The sequence below is a fragment of the Capra hircus genome, chromosome 26, assembly GCF_001704415.2.
Source record: "Capra hircus breed San Clemente chromosome 26, ASM170441v1, whole genome shotgun sequence".
NCBI lineage: Eukaryota > Metazoa > Chordata > Mammalia > Artiodactyla > Bovidae > Capra > Capra hircus.
Genome location: NC_030833.1, coordinates 4970869 through 4992189, shown reverse-complemented (window position 1 = coordinate 4992189; position 21321 = coordinate 4970869). Strand labels below are relative to the sequence as shown.

The 21321-nt window shown below is 44.7% G+C and overlaps 1 long non-coding RNA gene across 1 annotated transcript; it reads left to right on the top strand.

The window, feature by feature from the left end:
- Positions 6754-19275, top strand: LOC106503651. Its single transcript, XR_001297340.2, has 3 exons — positions 6754-7250; positions 16065-16189; positions 17944-19275. It is a non-coding gene; the product is annotated as an uncharacterized LOC106503651 (long non-coding RNA).

Sequence of the window (21321 nt, the reverse complement as noted above, 5' to 3'; positions counted from 1 at the left end):
GTAGGTCAAGTACTTACCCTGTGTCCTCAGCATAGCTCTGAGCTCGGGCAAAAATGCAGACCCTGGGTGAGACCAGGGTGAGGCGGGCTCTCTCAATAACCTAAAATGCTGTCCTGTTGTAGGGGGTACGGGTGGGGAATGTGTGTTTACAGCTCCGCAGATTAAAATAGAAAATGCTAAATTCTTTTCATTGGCAGCTTCCTCGGGTTTTCCAGAGATGAAATCTGAGGATGCTAGGCATGTGGGTAGGGACAGAGCTGGTGAAATGGGTTCTCCATTAGGGACTGCAAGACGCCTGATTTTTAACCACCAAGCCCAGTATCTGGATTTTGTTTCCAAAAAGCAAGGAGATGTTATGAAGTGACTTGGTCATGATATTCTTATACTTTCTCTGGGTTAGGGTAGTGACCCAGAGAACTGTTGAGCTCTTCCTCACCCACCTCTTTGTCTGGGAACCAAACGGGATGACTTCACTTTGGAGATGCACACTCTTTACCAAGTGTGCTCCCCTGGGGCTCTGCCCCTCTTCCTCTTGGACCAGTCAGCATATAAAGTCCCCCTTCACAGGACGGGGTGCAAGGATGAGTACCTGAAGCCCAGACTTTTACTAAACTTGCCTGGAAGGAAAATTCCCTTTCTTCCGTGGTCTTGGGGCTGTGAGAACAGGTCCTGTTGGCAGCCACTTTTCCATGTTGGTAGTGGACATTTTAACAAATTTTTAAAACTAAAAAAAAATTTTTTTGGGGGGGACACACTATGAGACATGTGGAATCTTAGCTTCCCAACCCAGCGATCACACCCACACCCTCTGCATTGGAAGCATGGTGTCTTAATCACTGGGCCGCCAGGAAAGTCCCAGGAGGGCACTTCAAATGGTAGTGGATGATGCAGAGACATGGGAACAAAGCCCAGAGGAAAGGAGGAGACCCCGGAGTTTCTAATGTGGGCGCTAAGTCCCTCAGTCGTGTCTGACTCTTCGTGACCCCATGGACTGTAGCCCACCAAGCTCCTCTCCTCCATGGGATTCTCCAGGCAAGAATACTGAAGTGGATCACCATACCCTCCTCCAGGGGACCTTCCCGACCCAGGGGTCAAACCCATGTCCCTTACATCTCCTGCACTGACAGGTGGGTTCTTTACTACTAGCGCCACCTGAGAAGCCTGAGTTTGTAATGCCTGAAGGCATATCCACCCAACACTTTTCTTGATGCGAGCCAGTAAAATTCCCTTTCACTTCAACAGCTTTAGCTTAGCTTCCTGCTGCTGGCACACTTTCTCCCGTACCCTGGGCACCTCTGCAGCTTGGACCCGAGTGAGAACTTCATTGTTTTCTATTTCTGCTGAAGTCAGATGTCAGCCCTCCTTCCAAGGTCTTGGTTTCTACTAAATAACTTTAATGTTCTCTAACAACTTGGCCACAGTATTTCATTTGCCCAAGGAACCTGCCTTGGGGTGCTGTTTCACTACAAATATTACATAAAGCTTTCAACAACCAAAATTAAGATATTCTCTTCTTGGGCTTCTCATGGTAAAGAGTCTGCCTGCAGTGCAGGAGAGGCAGAGACTTGGGTTCGATCCTTGGGTCGGGAAGATCCCCTGGAGAAGGAAATGCCAACCCACTCCAGCGTTCTTGTCTGAAAAATCCCATGGAGAGAGGAGCTGGGCGGGCGACAGTGCGTGGGGTCACAAAAGTCAGACACGACTGGGCGAATAAACAACAACAAATCCTCCTCTTAGGCTGGTGACTTCCGCCCCTTGGCTGCAAAGTGGAGGCTAATAAACTCCAAGGGCGAGAATGGGTCTAAGAAGGCTCTGAATTACCCTTCATCTCAAATGTGCACTCAACCTCTGCCTGGTATAAATTGGGAGCAGTGAGGAATAATAAAGGCGGTGGCATCTTCTGTGATAAACTCCTGCCAAAGAGCATGAAAAATGGTGACATAACAGAGGAGCGGGAGAAGGAGGAGGAGGAGACATTTACAATTTTTTGTTTTATTTTGTGGGTATAACCATAAAAAAGTAATGTCTTCCATTTGGATCAGGCTGTTATCGTTTTATTTCTTGAGGGGAGTTCACTTACAATATCTGAATTGACATGGGTAGAAAGGATATTGCTATTTCCATTTTACAGTTGATGAAACTGAGATCCTTAGAAATAAGCCAAGGACATATAACTAATTAGAAATCTGTACTTTGTTTTAACCTTTCAAAAAGTTGTTTATTTTTCATTAGTCATCAACGTATTGAGTTATAATTTATGTATGATAAACTGGATTCATTAACTCTATACTTATCTGACAAACATATACATCTGTGTAAACTCCACCCCAATTAAGATATAGACCTTTAAGTACTGACCCTTTTCACTCTTTCCTTGAAGACCCTTCCCCTTCAGCCCTCCTAGCCTGGGTAATTTTTTTTTTAATTAATTTATTTTTCATTGGAAGATAATTGCTTTACAAATATTATGTTGGTTTCTGCCTTACATCAACATGAATCAGTCACAGGCACGCCTATGTCCCCTCCCTCTCGATGTTTTAAACTTTATATTTTATGTTGGGATATAGCTGATTAACCGTGCTGTGAGCGTTTCAGGTAAATAGCAAAGGGACTCGGCCATGCATGTACATGTATCCATTCCCCTCGACGCTGCCTTCCCATCCAGGCTCTCACATATCGCTGAGCAGAGCTCTCTGTGCTATACAGCAGGCCCTTGTTGGTTTTATTAATACACAGAGCAGTGTGTACACGCCCATCCTGAATTCCCTAACTGTCCCCTCCCCCCACCCTCACAACCACAAGTTCCTTCTCTAACTAAGTCTGTGAGTCTGTTTTGTAAAATCAATTGTATCAAGAAATCTGTACCTCTTGAGTAGTCATTTCTGTGGGTTCTCATAGTAAGCACTGTCTGTTTCCGAATTTGCAGATGACATTAACCTTTTCTATTTCAAGCAGAGCATGCACGAACTTGCCACCGAGAACACAGAATCTCTTGCTCAGGATCCCAGAAATTTCTAATTTGTAGAAGGACTTTCAAAGGGCCAGATTTACAGCTACGATTACGTTTTCATCGGTAACTCCTAAAATTAACTAATTACAAAGGCTACCGTCAATGTTTTAGAAGAACTTTCAGAAAGTTTAAATCATTATCCATACCTCTTTAAGGTTATCATTTCAGAGGCAGCACATTGTATCAGGTAGGAGGGACAGATATTTGCAAGATGACAGGTGAAGTACAACAGTACTTTAATTGACAAATAGAAACAGCTATGACTTTGCAAATAGAGTGTAGGTGGGCGGATCTCCCTGGGCTCCTGGCCTCAGATCAGTGAGCAAGCTTATGTGGGATTGGGATGGAGGTGCCCTGGATTCCATCTCTTCTCTGTCAGCATCCTGGGCTCTGTCTCATACACCTAGGGGCAGTCACAGCTCACCAAGGACTTGCTGGCAGCCTTGGGCACACTGCCGTTTTCTCTAGCCTTTAGTTTCCTATTTGGCAAAACGTCCTTAGCAACAGAAACTATTTTGCAGGTTTTTTTTTTCAATATTTATTTTATTGAGCTATAGTCTTTTTAATTAATTCTCCTTGGAGTATACTTGACTTTAAATGTTGTGTTAGTTTCTGCTGTACAGCAAAGTTAATCCGTTATTTTCCTGTTTAGCAGCTAAGTCGTGTTCAACTCTTTTGCGACTCCATGGACTGTAGCCCACCAGGCTCCTCTGTCCATAGGATTTCCCAGGCAAGAATACTGGATTGGGTTGCCATTTCCTTCTCCAGGGGATCTTCCCCACCCAGCGATCGAACCTGAGTCTCCGGCATTGGCAGGTGGATTCTTTTCCACTGAGTCATCTCCCACCCTTTTCTAAACTCTATTTCTGTATAGGTCATTACAGAGATTTGAGGAGAGTTCTCTATGCTATACGACAGGTTCTTGTTAGTTATCTGTCTATCTTATAGTTGCTAAGTCCCTTCAGTCGTGTGTGATTCTTTGCGACACTATGGACTGTAGCCCACCAGGCTCCTCTGTCCATGGCATTCTCCAGGCAAGAATACTGGAGTGGGTTGCCATGCCCTCCTCCAGGGGACCTTCCCGACCCAGGGATCGAACCTGCACCTCCTGCTTCTCCTGCATTGCAGGCGGATTCTTTACCACCGACCCATCCAGGAAGCCCAGTAATGTACTAATACTAGTCCATCCCAATTGCCCAATTTATCCTTCACCATTTTCTACCTTGGTAACCATAAATTTGGTGTCTACATCTGTGACTCTATTTCTGTGTTGTGAACAAGTTCATTTAAGCTATTTTCTTAGATTCCATGTGTAAGTGATAACGTATGATATTTGCCTTTCTCTATCGGACTTACTTTACTCAGTCTAACAATCTCTTTGTCCCCTCATGTCATTGCAGTTGGCACTATTTTGGCTTTTTCACAGCTGAGTAATATTCCGTTGTGTGTGTGCCCCATCTTCTTTACCCACCCCTCTGCTGATGGACATTTCTGTCGCTTCTGAGTTGTGGCTGTTAGGAATAGTGCTACGATGTATATTGGGTGTGTGTATCTTTTGGAATTATATTTTTCTCCAGATATATGCCCAGGAGTAGGATTTCTGGATCATATAGTAGTTTTATTTTTGTTTTTTTAAGGAACTTCCGTACTGTTCTCCATAGTGGCTGTACCAATTGCATTCCCACCAACCATGTAGGAGGGTTCCCTTTTCTCCACACCCTCTCCAGCATTTATTGTTCATAGATTTTTTTATGGTGGCCTTTCTGACTGGTTTGAGGTGATGCCTTATTATAGTTTTGATTTGGATTTCTTTAATAATTAGTGATGCTGATCATCTTTTCATGTGCCTCTTGGGCGTTGGGCTGGTAAAGAATCTGCCTGAGATGTGGAAGACCTGCGTTTGATCCCTGGGTTGGAAAGATCCCCTGGAGAATGGAAAGGCTACCCACATCAGTATTCTAGGCTGGAGAATTCCATGGACTGTACAGTTCATGGGATCGCAAAGAGTTGAACACGACTGAGCGACTTTCACTTTCACTTTGGGCATTTACTGAAGTATAGTTGATTTAGATGGCTGTGTTAATTTCTGCTGTACAGCAAAGTGATTCAGGTATACCTATATGCATACTTTATAATATTGTTTTCTATTACAGTTTATCATAGGATGTTGAATATAGTTCTCTGTGCTATGCAGTGAAATTGTGTTGCTTATCCATTCTATATGAAAACCTTACATCTGCTCATCCCAACCTCCCATGGAGGCAAGACATGTAAACACTCAGTATGAGGCCCGAGGCCCAGTCAGTACTCAACAAATGTTGCTGTCACTTTTGGGGTCATCTTAGCCCAGCACCAGTGACATCAGCATCATTACTGTGATCCTTGTCATCGGGCTAGTTGGGTCTGTCTTTTGGGAAATCTAGCTGGCTATCTTCCTGTGGTCTACCACAACGTGAAAGATCAAGGAATCTGTGGCTTTGCTTGTCTGCCCATGATGGACATACCTCAAGCCTTGTACACAGGAGTCAGAATAAAATATCCTAAGAGAAATAAAATTTCTAGCTTATTTATTTTCTATTGGAGGATAACTGCTGTACAGACTTTTGTTGTTTTCTGTCCAACCTCAACATGAATCAGCCATTGGTGTACATATATCCCCTCCCTTTTGAACCTCCCATCCCGCCCCTCTCGGTTGATGCAGAGCCCCTGTTTGAGTTTCGTAAGCTAGACAGTAAATTCCAATTGGCTATCTCTTTTACATGAGGTAATGTAAGTTTCCATGTTACTCTCTCCATACATCTTCGTAAGAGATATACATTTTCACACTAATGTTTTGTCTCATGTCATTGCAAGCCAAATGACTCAGTTGTTCTACAAACACTCGACTTACAAACTTGTGGGTCATGTGGGTGTTTTCCATTGTATAACTCTAACCCTGAGTGGCTTGAAATCGGCCTCCATGGCGATCTGTGGGGATGACTGTTTTTCTTTCACTCTGCTCCTCCCAGGGCTCTCGCACTGCACAGCCCAAGGGAAACTTCAGGACTCTGTTTTGCTTGGAGCTAAATCTGAAATCTTCCTTTTGCCCTGGATCTGCTGACTCATGCCTCTGTGTTATGATCAACTCTATTTTTCAAAGAAAAACAGCCATGGCTTAGAAAATCCCTTTGGATTAGGAGAACCCCCTCCAGCTGGGTATTTTCACTAAGAAAATACTGATGCAAAGTGCTACTGAAAACTTTCGAATCTCCCAGATATGTGACTTAGTGAAAGAAAAGAAAGCCTTCCCCCTCACGTTGGAATGATCTGAGACAGATGGAGCAAAACAGGTTAAAAATCAAGAATAATAGATTTTAAGAATCTATTTTGTTCTTCTCTCCCTCCTCTTCTCCATAGTAAGCCACTCCAAAGAAGAAAAATAATTATAAAAGTTGGACTATATATTTTGAAAACTCATAAGCTTTTAGAATTCTTATAGTGGTATGGCTGTGTGGGATTTCTATTTACTTTGGGCTACAAATTTTCTATGCTTAAGTTATATGCACAATATTCTTTTTCCACATTTAGTTGTAGGATGGTACTCTAGTTTGCAGAAAATATTTACAGCTAGAAAAAGAAGTGTATATTACACAATAGTTAATGCAAAATCCTATTGACACAACAATTCTTTGTGAGTATAAAGTCCAAATTCTAACTCTTGTGAAACTGCAGACACAACCCTCTGAGGGAAGCGGTGGTTTTGTTTCTGGTTGTTCTGTAATTGGTTTTGGGATTTGGAGCAAGAGAAGCCACTAATACAAACACTGAAACATAATAATTCTGGTTTCTTGGGATATAGGCATAATCACGTAACAAGATTTTCGTATTACTGGGGACTAGGAAAACATTTGGCTTATTGCGTGACAATCAGATACTTGGTGAAAGAAGACACATGATTATCTACTAATATACTATGATCTGTCGTGATCTGCTGTATATCATAGGATTCAAAGAAGAAGGAGGAAGAGATGGAGAAAGAGAAGATGAACCCAGTCCTCAAGCAGTTGCCACCAAGTAGGAGGCTTGTTGAGACATTGCATGAGCAGGTAAACCAGTGCAGAAAGCAATGTGATGAGTCGCCCTTGGTTGGCTCCACGTTCCACAAAAGAACTTTTTCATAAGCAGAGGAAGAAGCTTCCTTTCTAAGGGCAGCAAGATCTCTCATGGTGGCCGGTCTCCCTCATCCTTCTGGCTCAGCAAGGTATGTCCAGGGTATTTCAAGACAGCTTTAATGCAAACAGACTCTCCTTTCCTTTGTTCTTCCCTTCTTTTTAAGACCCTTATTACTTTATTTTACTATTATTGCTTTTCTGGCTGTACCCCACAGCCTGTGGGTTCTTAGTTCCCTGAGCAGGGACTGAACCTGCGCCCCCAGCAGTGGCGCAGGAGTCTTAACCACTGGACTGCCAAGGAAGTCCCTCCCCTTCCTCACTCTCACTTGAATCACTGCTCCAGGTGAGCCCTGGGAAAAGAACACCGCCAGGGGAAGAGGCGCACTGGCCTCCCAAGATGATTTGGCTTCATGTCCTGGAGGAGAACCACAGGAAATCATAACAGCTACTCCCGAGGAAGCCGAAGGATGCTTGCTGGGGGGGTGGGGGGAGGGCATTGGTTAAGACTCTTTTGGCGGCAGGTAACAAGAACCCAACTCAAGCAGGTTTTAGAATAAATGTGTTGCGAAGATACGGAGTAGGGACTGGCTAAACCTCTGAAGCCGCTGGAACCATTGCGTGGTCTCAACCAGACCCTCTCTGTCTGGATAGCTTGCCTCCATTCTCCCTCTGTGTTGGCCTCAGTCTTTTAAACTTCTACACAAGAGCTTCCCTCATGGAGTTCCCATCCATGTAGAGCAGATGGATTCTTTACCACTGAGCCCCTGGGAAGCCCCATGAACCACACTGATGTATGAACAAATCTCACTTATGGGTGAAACATGATATGGAGGGTCATTCTCATAAGGGAGCCGTTTACGGAGACAGTCCCGTGGAGGGGCACTATATGGCAGGTTGTGCCCTGATCTCTCATTTCACTGAGTCTCCTGTAGAGTTACAGAACATCCAGATGCCAGGGCACGTCAGTCAGGAAGAACAGTGAAGCAGCCAGTGCTTTGCTGTCCTGTGTATTGGACTTGGTCATCAGGGCTGGTCATATCTACACACCTCCCCTCAGGTTTTTGGAATCGGACAGTGGCCTGAGCATCGGAAAAAGATGCCTGGTGGTTAATTATGTGTGTCAATGTAACTGGGCTCAGCAATGCCCAGGTAACTGGTAAAACCTTATTTCTGGGTGTGTCTATGAGGACGTTGCTGGAAAAGATAAGTATTTGCATCAGTAAACTGAATGAAGCTCTCGCCTCATCAATATGGATGGGTATCATTCCATCCATTTATGGCCCAGGGTGAAGGAAAGGCAAATTCTTTCTCTCTTCTTGAGTTGGGATGTCCGTCTTTCCTGCCCTCAGACATCAAGCCCCTGGCTCTCAGGCTTTCTGACTCAGGTTGGATTATACCACTGGCTTTTCTGGATCTCCAGCATGTAGACAGCAAATTGTAAGTCTTCCAGCCTCTGCAACCACTGCAGCCAATTTCTCATGGAAGAAGAAGCCATCAAGAGTGCTTGCCTCAGGGCACACACCTTTCCCTGGATTCCAGGCCATGTACAGCTATGGGCACATTTGGCCTGAGTAGCCACTTCCACCGGGTAATTAGGAAATCCTTAGGCAATTTCACAACTATGTATATCCACAGAGAACACTGATGTCCAAGGTTCAATATGATTCTCTCACTTCTTGTTAGGTACAAGTTCAACGCCAGTTTTCCAGCCTGATACAAAAGTACAGCAGCTGCAATTGTCTGCTTTATGCAGTGTGTTGTTGTTCAGTCACTAGGTCGTGTCCAATCCTTTGCACTTCTATAGACTGCAATACGCCAGGCTCCTCTGTGCTCCAGAATCTCCCTGAGCTTGCTCAGATTCATGTCCATTGAGTTGGTGATGCTGTCTAGCCATCTCATCCTCTGCTGCCCTCTTCTTCTCTTGCCTTTAATCTTTTCCAGTGACTTGGCTCTTCATATAAGGTGGCCAAAATATTGGTGCTTCAACTTCAGGATCAGCCCTTCCAATGAATATTCAGGGTTGATTTCCTTTAGGACTGACTGGCTTGATCTCTCTGCAGGCCAAGGGACTCTCAAGAGTCTTTTATTGTACCACAATTCAAAAGCATCAACTCTTCAGCATTTAGCCTTCTTTATGGTCCAAATCTCACATCAGAGCATAACTACTGGAAAAGCCATAACCTTGACAATATCGACTTTTGTTGGCAAACTGAGTCTCTGCTTTTTAATATACTATTGGGTGTGTCACGCTCATTTTAGAAAAGGCAGAGGAACCAGAGATCAAAGTGCCAACATCCGCTGAATCATCGAAAATGCAAGAGAGTTCCAGAAAAATAACTATTTCTGCTTTATTGACTATGCCAAAGCCTTTGACTGTGTGAATCACAATAAACTGTGGAAAATTCTGAAAGAGATGGGAATACCAGACCACCTGACTTGCCTCTTGAGAAACCTATAGGCAGGTCAGGAAGCAACAGTTAGAACTGGACATGGAACAAAAGACTGGTTCCAAATAGGAAAAGGAGGACATCAAGGCTGTGTATTGTCACCCTGCTTATTTAACTTCTATGCAGAGTACATCATGAGAAACACTGGGCTGGAAGAAGCCCAAGCTGGAATCAAGATTGCCGGGAGAAATATCGATAACCTCAGATATGCAGATGATACCACCATTATGGCAGAAAGTGAAGAGGAACTAAAAAGCCTCTTGATGAAAGTGAAAGAGGAGAGTGAAAAAGTTGGCTTAAAGCTCAATATTCAGAAAACGAAGATCATGGCATCCGGTCCCATCACTTCATGGGAAATAGATGGGGAAACAGTGGAAACAGTGTCAGACTTTATTTTTGGGGGCTCCAAAATCACTGCAGATGGTGATTACAGCCATGAAATTAAAAGACACTTACTCCTTGGAAGGAAAGTTGTGACCAACCTAGATAGCGTATTGAAAAGCAGAGATATTACTTTGCCAACAAAGGTCCATCTAGTCAAGGCTATGGTTTTTCCAGTGGTCATGTATGGATGTGAGAGTTGGACTGTGAAGAAAGCTGAGTGCCGAAGAATTGATGCTTTTGAACTGTGGTGTTGGAGAAGACTCTTGAGAGTCCCTTGCACTGCAAGGAGACCCAACTAGTTCATTCTAAAGGAGATCAGTCCTGGGTGTTCATGGGAAGGACTGGTGCTGAAGCTGAAACTCCAGTACTTTGGCCACCTCATGCGAAGAATTGACTCATTGGAAAAGACCCTGATGCTGGGAGGGATTCGGGGCAGGAGGAGAAGGGGACGACAAAGGATGAGATGGCTGAATGGCATCATGGACTCAATGGACGTGAGTTTGAGTGAACTCCAGGAGTTGGTGATGGACAGGGAGGCCTGGCATGCTGCAGTTCATGGGGTCGCAATGAGTCGGACACAACTGAGCGACTGAACTGAACTGAACTGAGGTGTGTCATAATTTTCCTTCCAAGGAGCAAGGGTCTTTTAATTTCATGGCTACAGTCACTGTCTACAGTGATTTTGGAGCCCAAGAAAAGAAAATTGGTCACTGCTTCCAGTTTCTCCATTTGCCATGAAGTGATGAGATGGGATGCCACAATCTTAATTTTTTGAATGCTGAGTTTCAAGCTAGCTTTTTCACTTTCCTCTTTCACCTTCATCAAGAGGCTCTTTAGTTCCTCTTCAGTTTCTCTCATTAGGTATCATCTGCACATCTGAGGTTGTTGACATTTCTCTCAGCTATCTTTATTCCAGCTTGTGATTCCTCCAGCCAGGCATTTTGCATGATGTACGCTGCATTGAAGTTAAATAAGCCAGGTGACAATACACAGCCTTGACGCACTCCTTTCCTGATTTTGAACCAGTCAGTTGTTTCATGTTCTGTTCTAACTGTTGCTTCTTGACCTGCACACAGATTTCTCAGGAGACAGGTAAAGTGGTCTGGCACTCCTATCTTTTTAAGAAATTTCCACAGTTTATCGTAACCCACAGAATAAAAGGCTTTAGAGTGGTCAGTGAAGCGGAAGTAGATGTTTTTCTGGAACTCCGTTGCTTTCTTTATGATCCAATGAATGTTGGCAGTTTGATCTCTGGTTCCTCTGCCTCTTTAAAACCCAACTTGTACATTGGAAATTCTCAGTTCGTTTACTGCTGAAGCCTGGCTTGAAGGATTCTGAGCATAATCTTGCTAGTATGTGAAATGAGGACAATTGCACGGTCATTGAGCATTCTTTGGCATTGCTCTTCGTTGGGAATGGGATGAAAATTGACCTTTTCCAACCTGTGGCCACTGCTGAGTTTTCCAAATTTGCTGACATATTGAATGCACCGCTTTAACAGCATCATCTTCTAGGATTTTTAAATACTTCAGCGGGAATTCCATCACCTTCTCTAGCTTTATTTATAGAAAAGTTTCCTAAGACCCACTTGATTTTACACTCTAGGATGTCTGGCTCTTTTTATTTCATGTCTTTAATAATAACCATGTCCCAAACATTGGTATTATAGACACTTAAAGATTTTAGCAGCTTTTAGTGACAAGCAAATCTAAATGCATTATGTAAAATGTTTAAGATTAAAAATTATAATTATGTATCACAGAAGAGTCCAACTGAACAGCAATAACAAATCACAGAAGAATATGTTACTTTCTCTTTTATATATCCATTAGAACTTGGGAAAGAAGATCAATGCAGTGGCACTTCCATATGCAGACATAAGCTGGGATTCCAAGAAGAACAGAGATGATCCACTAAAATAATTTTTTTTGGCTCTGCTGGGTCTTTGTTGCTTCTCTGGTTTTGGTGTGCGGGCTCAGTAGTTGCCTCAGGAGAGGCGTGTGTGGATCTCCGTTTCCCGACCAGGGATCAGACCTATGTCCCCTGCCTTGGATGGCAGTTTGTTCACCACTGGACCACCAGGGAAGTCCCAAGAACAATGATGTTCCTGTTGCAAACTGATGGAATCTGACATCTAAGTTCTTCTCTGTTCCCATAGAATCTATATTAATTATTCAGTTCTTCGGTGAAAGTTTTGAAACATCAGTGGTATTATCTCGCTGCAAAAGAGAACCTCAGAAGAGAATTCAAACTGGACCATAGACACTTTTGAGAAATAGCCCTTCAGAAGAACACAGGTCACTTTAGTGTTCAATCTCAATGAGCAGTTTAGAAAGTAAACAGTAGAACCTATTCTCCGCTAGGATAGGTTGTAAAGTCCTTGTGGACTGAATATATCTTTCTTATTTACTCTTGCAACCCCTGTACTTAACACAGTGACTGGAAAATAGTAAATGCTTACTGACTAAATAAATAAATTATTTATTTATACCTTGCTTTATTTTTAAGAACTGACCAGCTAGAAATAAGTAGGGCTAAAAAAAAGAAAAGAAAAAAAGACCTAAGGAAACACAATGGATCATAAGTTACACTTAAGCACAAGTTAAAAATTAAGATGATTCCTAATGAAAGAGAGGAGTCATTCACATTTGATGGTGATTTCATAGCACGCCTGACAACGAGAACAGGGAAGACATTTGCTGGGAGCCAGCGTGAGGAATCCCACCCATGACAAGGTCACGAGGGAGGAAGCTGACATACGCAAGGACGTGATTAGACTTCAGGAGTTCCCCCTGTCATTTCCTGAGCATGTACCCCCAAAACCAAAAATCTGCCAGCCTTTGTACTCTGCTTTTCCACTCTTCTGATATTCTCTGGAAAAAGTTAAATCAGGGCTTTAGTCCTCTGCATTTGAAAGGGATGTTTCAGTTAAACCCCCTCTGATAGCTCTCTAGCTTGCCTAACCTTCCGGACCTCTTACAGCTTGTGAATTGCTTACAGCCCCCCAACCGCGAGAGGCACAAAGCTTAAAAGCATCTTAAAGATACAGAGCCTTTTCTAAAGAGCTAAAAATCATATTGGTAGAGGGTTTTCACTGTTGACTCAATGACTGCTGCCAGGTCTCCATATTCTTTATCTTTTAGGCACCTGGGAGGATGTTAATCAATGTAAATGGGATATGGAAAAAGATATATAATAGTTTTGATGTTAGCAATACTAGACTTTTGAGTTAATTACTTTCCTCTTTGTTGTATATCACTGCACTCCTCTTGTGTCCTTGCTATGTAAGAATGTAACTTTATTTAGTGCTTTCTGAGAATGGCACCAGACCTTGGGAAGATCAACACAAATAAGTGTTCTGGTTGACAAACCCTTATCAGAAAAAAGGCTGTAAAATGTTAATTGGCCCTTTTGGCTGGAAGATGATGTAAATTACCTAAGATTTGTGTATACAACTAGGTATGCAGAGAGAAAAGCCTGTTGTTTTTTTTTTTTAATTTTTATTTTTACTTTATTTTACTTTACAGTACTGTATTGGTTTTGCCATACATTGACATGAATCCACCACGGGTGTACATGCGATCCCAAACATGAACCCCCCTCCCACGTCCCTCCCCACAACATCCCTCTGGGTTGTCCCTGTGCACCAGCCCCAAGCATGCTGTATCCTGCATCGGACATAGACTGGTGATTCGATTCTTACATGATAGTATACATGTTTCAATGCCATTCTCCCAAATCATCCCACCCTCTCCCTCTCCCTCTGAGTCCAAAAGTCTGCTATACACATCTGTGTCTTTTTTGCTGTCTTGCATACAGGGTCATCATTGCCATCTTTCTAACACATATATATGGAATTTAGAAGGAAAGCCTGGTTTTGATAAGAGTCTGGACTGCTAACGCTGCATAACTTTGTGTTACCCATTGATCTCCATGTTTTATCAAAAGTATAAAAGGCCTTCTGAACAATAGAGGACGGAGCCAGTTGCTGGACTGGTTTCCCCCGCGTCTCTCTCTCTCTCTCTCTCCTTTTCTCCCTTTCCTCCCTCTCCTCTTTACTTTAATTTCAGGTTGAATTCCCATCTGGGGCGCAGAGGCTCGCCAAGTCTACTTACTTGCCCTGGCTGTTAAGACCCGCGCGAAAGGGACCCTAAGGCGAGGCACCCTTAGATATTCAAGCGAGGGCAGGTGTCCCAACGTAGATGGTGCAAATTCCTTGTCTGGATTTTTATTGGTCTTCCACGTAATCCAAGTTATTCAGCCCTCTTTTTCCACTTAATTTTCCTACTACACTATTTCTTCCTAATCTGATCTTATGTTAATAAATAAATGAGTCTTTCCTTGCCAATGCCGTCCACCCTTCGAATTCCCTGGATCCACCGGGGCAGGACCCCGGCAGACATTGATTAACTGTCTTTCATCTTCATGGAAAATACGACAAGAGAAAGTGAGTCAGACAGTGATATGTTATATTTGAGGTAGACATAAGAAGATGATTGCTGATGACATTGATTTTTAATAAGTTTATCAGGGAACTGTTGATTGGCCTTCCAGTGATAATACAAATGGAAGAAGAAGCACGCGTCTGTTAACATACTCCATCAATTGCACTGAAATCACAACAAAGCAACTTTTAAAAAATCGGTTTCTCTGTTTTCTTTTCACTTTGTTGCTTTTACTTTGGCTGTGCTGGGTCTTCATCACTTGCTTTTCTCTAGTCGTGGCGAGTGAGGGCTACTCTCTAGATGTGGCGGGAGGACTTCTCATTGCGATGCCTTCTCTTGCTGCAGGACACGGAGTCCTACCTACCCGCGCTTAGTAGTCGCGGCTCTCAGGCTCAGAGCGCTGGCTCAGTAGTTGCGGAGCACAGGCTCAGCTGCTTTGCCGCCTGCAGGGACCTTCCTGGATCAGAGATTGAACCCATGTCTCCTGCACGGGCAGGCGGATTCTTTACCACTGAGCCCCCAGGGAAGCCCACAAAGTAACTTTTAAACCCACAAAGCTAAAGAGAATGAGAGAGGAAATAACAGGGAGTTGGAAAGAGGACAGAAAAGGACAAAGGACCTGCTGGGCCCTGAAAACTTCATCCCAAACTGGCAGTGGGAAGCTTGTGGAATTAGGCTGATTTCTACTATTAATGCATAATCCTCAGGTGGCCTGGTGATTAGTGGCACTGGATGCCTCTGGAAGAAGGTTAAAGCGGGGTGACTAAAACAAGGGAGAATTTTAGAAGTCCGTCAGAAAGACGGTTAGGCCTCTAGATTCCATCCCCATTCTCTGTGAGCACCTCTCACCTTGCCCCCCTGGCATGGTCCAAAGCTGCAAGTTTATTCTTTGGCAGGGATAAAAAGGAGTCTTTGGATCAAAGGAATTAGGCATGATAAACAGAGAGGTCCTCTACTGAGAGGACTTCCCTGGTGGCTCAGACGGTAAAGTGTCTGCCCAGAATGTGGGAGACCTGGGTTCAATCCCTGGGTCACGAAGATCTCCTGGAGACAGAAATGGCAACCCACTCCAGTACTCTTGCCTGGAAAATCCCATGGATGGAGGAGCCTGGTAGGCTACAGTCCACGGGATCGCCAAGAGTCGGACAGAACTGTGCGACTTCACTCACTACTGAGAACTTAGGGGTCAGGCTTTCCCGGGCAGACCACCCTTGGGTTGACTGATCCTCGGTCTTGATGGCGAGCCAGGCTCGGGAGCTCAGGCTGCAATCTTCAGGCTGCACGACTGGGTGCCATGTGTGCCTTGGCACCGTTCCCTCCTTTCCTCACGACACTAATTGTCGGTTTAGCTCACTCTTGAACTGACTATAATCATTCATTAACAAACCAAATGAGTATCACAGGCAAGTTCTCCCAATTTAGGCTGGGCTCAGACGGACATGTCTGAGGTGAGTCAATTAACACCAGTCTTGCTTTTGCCCAGCTGTTCACACATTTGTGGTACACTTGGGAGACCACGGCTGTGTTTGCAGAATTTACAATTCAAATTAAAGGAGTATTTTACAGCTCTTTAGAACAGATTTTTGAAGACAACCCTTTGATCTTCTCAAGCCTTGTACACTTGCAGGTTTGGCTGCCATGTGGAGGGAGGAGCAGTCCAGTTCTGTGGCGTAGTAAGAGGCAAGCAGTCTTCAGATGGATGCTGGCCTTCTGCACATTGCTGGACTTCAGTGGAAGGAGGCTTGTAATCAGGTGTGCATATATATGTACCATCCTCTTTCTGCTTTGCTGTCAGAATCACTGGATATCAACCTTCTTTCTCCACTAAAAGGGGTGTGGGAGAGGCAGAGAACAGATGAGTGGGAGGGGAGCTAAGTGGTTCCCTGGATTCAGGTTTAAATTTCAGCATTATTGGGTGACTCAGGCCATAAAGAATCTGCCTGCAATGCAGGAAACCCGGGTCAGGAAGATCCCCAGGAGAAGAGAATGGCAACCCAGTCCATTATTCTTGCCTGGAAAATTACATGGACAGAGGAGCCTGGCGGGCTACAGTCCATGGAGTTGCAAAGAATCGGACACAAGTAAGTAAGTTTAGTCACTCAGTCGTGCCCGACTCTGCAACCCCGTGGACTTCAGCCCGCCAGGCTCCTTTGTCCATGAGATTTTGTAGGCAAGGATACTGGAGTGGGTTGCCATTTCCTTCTCCATGGGATCCTCCCAACCCAGGGATCAAACCCAGGTCTCCTGCACTGCAGGCAGATTCTTTACCGACTGAGCTACAAGGGAAGCCCAAGTCGGACAGAACTGAGTGACTAACACTTTCGCTTTTGGCATCACTGTTCATTTGGGCTTCCCTGGGGGCTCAGATGGTAAAGAATCTGCCTGCAGTGTGGGAGACCTGGGTTCCATCCCTGGGCTGGGAAGATCCCTTGGAGGACGGCATGGCAACCCACTCCAGTATTCTTGCCTGGAGAATCCCCATGGACAGAGGAGTCTGGCGGGCCCCAGTCCATGGGGTTGCAGAGGGTCAGACACGACTGAGCTGCTAAGCACAGCACAACGTTCGTTTGGGCAATTGATGTCATATCTCCAAGCCCCAATTTCCTTGCTTATGAGGCGAGGATTCCAGCATTCTTTCAAAGATCCTGAGAGGATTATCTGAGATCACGTAAACAAGCACACCACAGTGTCTAGTACACTTGTCGTTCAATGAACGAAGCTATTATTACCTGATGAATTGCCTCATCTAGAACCTTAAAAAAGATGACCACTTCAAAGCAATGCCATTGACAATTCAAACTGGGATACATGACACACCTTCTTATGTTGCCAGTATGAAAGTAAAAGTGGAAGTGTTAGTCTCAGTCGTGTCTAACTCTGCAGCTCCATGGAGTGTAGCCCACTAGGCGCCTCTGTCCATGGAATTCTCCAGGCAAGAATACTAGAGTGGGTTGCCATGCCTTTCTCCAGGGGATCTTCCTGACCCTGAGGTTGAACCTGGGCCTCCTGCATTGCAGGCAGTTTCGTTAGTGTCTGAGCCATAGCAGTCCTAAAAAGTCGGATGAGCAGGTAACACAGAGGGTCGTGCGTGCCTGCTAAGTCACTTCGTCGTATCTGACTCTTTGCGACCCCATGGACTGTAACCCACCAGGATCCTCTGTCCGTGGGGTTCTCCTGGCAATAATATGGGAGTGGGTTGCCATTTCCTCCTCCGGGGATCTTCCTGACCCAGAGATTGAACCTGAGCCTTCTGCGGCTCCTGTGTTGCAGGTGGCTCTTAACCAATGAGCCACCAGGGTCAGAGGAGTTAAATAACATCCAACTGGTCATCTAGCTGGTAAAGAGTGGAACCCAGGCTCTCAAATCATTCTAATACCTCATGCAAGAATGGTTTTGCTTGTATAGAGTCTAAAGGGTGGTTTGTATTGTTAGAAAGCCCTTTCAAACACTGAGCTGGAATCAGCCACTTAATGAAGTCAACTCTTTCTTGATCTGATGACCCTTAGGAGTAACTACTGTACTCTCCATGCCTTCCTGAGCTCCCAGGCAACCGTCTGAAGCTCAGACTCAATTACCACCATTTCTGGGTCAGTGCCACCTGTCCTCCAGGCCCCAGCACCCATGAGCACACAAGCGTCCTGGACCATCAGCCAAGGTGTATTTCAAAGGCGTTTGGAAGCTTTCTCCTCTCTGATGGCTGTTTCAAGCATCCTGCTGGATATTGGGTTCTCCAGGTCCTCACACGGCCTTGCTATAGGCTCTTTGTGACAGCTTTTGTTCCAAGTATTATGCTTACTTAGTCATCTATGCAACTTTATGTGAGATTAAACAGTGTGAAGATTGGAGTAACCACTCAATAGAAAAGTGTTCAAGGCCCATTTGTTCTTGCTTATGTTGCTCCTGTTCTTGGAGCAGGTTTTGTATTCCTGCAAATTTAAATCAACAAAGTGCCCTTCACTCACACACACTATGTTCATGGACTGAAAACTGCAACTTCAAGGCTGCCAGTTCCACCCTTCTGCAATTTTCTGTGCATCTCTGGGCAGGTGACCGCAATCCTCCATCCACACAGAGGCCTTGCTTCTTACAGGCAGCCAAGGAGGGCAAGGGAGCTTTACAACGACGGTTAGTAAAGATGATCCTAAGTGCAATGCCAATTGCACCAACATAGCTTTGGAAATAAAACTCTGAACACAAAATAGCCCCACTCGGATCCCAGGGAGAGTAGGAAGACACAGATTCCAGTTGAGGAGGGATAATACGGAAGGGCACGTTGCTCTGTACCGCTCAGCGCTTCCTGCTGAGCCCCGGGGTCAGCGGGTCTGCTGGGTGGAGACACCGGCTCTGAGCGTGTCTGTGTGGGTCTGGGATCCAGTTCCCAGATGGAGACAGTGCAGATGGCGCTGGTAGCACATGCGGGTGGGAGGACTCAGCCCCTTGGAGGAGTGAAATCCTATTCCCAGATGGAGAGGTCAAGACTGTGGATATTTTAGGTGCCTTTCAGTAGGAGGACAGCCTTATTCCCAGACCTGATTGGCAGTCCTTTCTGGCATAATGGAACTTACACGTTGGCAAGGATGCTAGCTTGCTTGTCACCTGATTGCCTTACAGAAATAAAACAGAGTGCTCTGCTTGTCTGCGACGTATGACTCAGTGGTGCTGTCTGCAGGAAATGCGTGAGAAAAGGATTCATTGGATAATTTTAGAGAAGAAAGCTGGATACAACTCTTCTTTTTGTTAGAAGACAGGAAAGAGAAATATTTAAGATATCTTCAGCTACTGCATAGCACGGAGAAGTAAATACTCAATATCTTGTAATAACCTGTTATGGAAAAGAATCTGAGAAGGAAAATATATATGTATGTATAACTGAGTCTCTTCGGTGTATGCTTGAAACTAATGCAACATTGTAAATTATCTATACGTCAACTTTAAAAGAAGCATCTTAGCCATACAGCTGTAGTCAACTGGTAAACCAGTCAGTGGACGTATAATCCCAGTCATTCGGTACTACTGTCCATTTGTATAAAGCTTAACAAAGGGATCAGCAATGGAAAAGATGCCGAATAGTATAACCTTGCCCCATACAATTTATGTTACTTCCTGGCAGTAGAAGCTTATTCAAGAACTGCCCAGAATTCTGATTTCCATTGTTTAGTTGGCATTTTGAGCATTTTAGCGAGAAGGACCTAAACATTTGATAAGATGGATCAGAAGTAAAGTGCGCATAATTTCACTTTATCTTTTCTTCGTGAAAACACTGCCACCAGCTGGTTAATAAATGATCTTGACAACTTTTTTTTTTTTTTTTTAGGTGAGATGAATGAGTCATTTTCCCTTCATTTAAAAAGGGAGCACAATGTCTAGTTTTAGGTATTTTTCTTCTTTTCATAAAAATTATTTGCATCTCATAATGCCTGTTACTCTTCAGTCCCTTGAAGAGAAAAAAATGATCTGGAGAAGGCCTATGCTGGCCACCCGTGGGCAAAAGTATAAACATGTTCAAGGACACTGATGCACTTCTGTGCTTATAGCCAGAATCATTGAATTTCTTGGTTTCAGTTGTGAATCACACAGGGCCCATCCTCCAGTTCATAGGACAGTTATCCTCACTCCCATAAAAGGAAGGGCGTCTGGTTTAGGGGCCTGACCAGCACAGCAAGTGTCCTCTGGCAGCTTTCAATGCCTTATGTCCTGGGCATGGTCCTTCCTCCTCCACTGAAATGGGGTCCGGCTTTCTCTCTGCATTGGTGCATGGTGTACCCCCAAAGAAGCTGTTTCGGCTATAGAACATGTTTAAATGACCTAAGATTTCTTTAGGTATTAAGACACAGAACAACAGAAAAGGAGGAGAGAACCCTAAATAGCTACATCTGACAAGTATGAAGTAGAACTCATGTCCTGACAAAACTTTATAAAATTGGAGCCACCAACTCAATGCTTGAGTGCATTCATCCGGGTCACACGTGACACCAGGAGCAGGAGCCCCTCACTTGGTTCAGAAACGTCCTTCTTTAGGAGGATGTCCCCACTAGGAGGGTGGGGAGCCTTTGAGGGAGCTCTTGTTTCATGAAGGACACCCTGAATATGCTCCGTGTACCAGGCACATTCTAAGCTCTTCCTCAGCAGGTAGGAAATGCTGGGCTCCAGGGAAGGGAGTGAAGCCAAATTCATGTGAGCAGTGAAGGAGGGCCAGGGGTCAATTATGGATCATTCATGGGGCCAGGGTGGGCAGGTGTGAACAAGAGGTAGCGGTCCTTTCTTTAGTCACGGCAACCATAGAGTGGGGAGGGATGACAGCGTTGGCCATGTTGGAGGCTCTCAGCCCTCGAAATGGCTTTTGCTTTGTTTTCGTGAGGTTTGGTTTGATTTTGCCTCCCTTCAGCAGGAGTCCCAAAGCCTGGAGTGTTCCTGACCACACTACTTCAATAGGGTGCTGGTGGATGGGGTCCGATCGTTCAAGAAAATGCAGAATTAACCAAAGCTGAACAATGCATGGTCCTCCCCGAATGTATCCATTTACAAAGTCCCTTTGTACAGAGTGTGGGGCAGGACTGTGTCCAGGGAGTGCCCACTGGGCGACCGGCCATGCCAGCTGCATCTCGTCCATATCCATGCAAGAGCGCATCAGCACAGGGGAACTGAAAACAGGGGCCAGAATGTGGCCAACGTTTCTAGGAGTCCGCTTCCATGAGGCACATTAGAAAGCTTTCGAGGCATGACGCTTCCCACCTCCCAGCCTGTGGGGTTGATGACGCCTGCCCCACTTTAGAGGGGGGAAGGGGGCTCAGAGAAGCCCGCTTAGTGGGCAAGTGGAAGACTGATATTCAGACTCATAAGCTCCTGTCCCTTCCATTCCACATGGCCAGACAGAAGGACAAGGA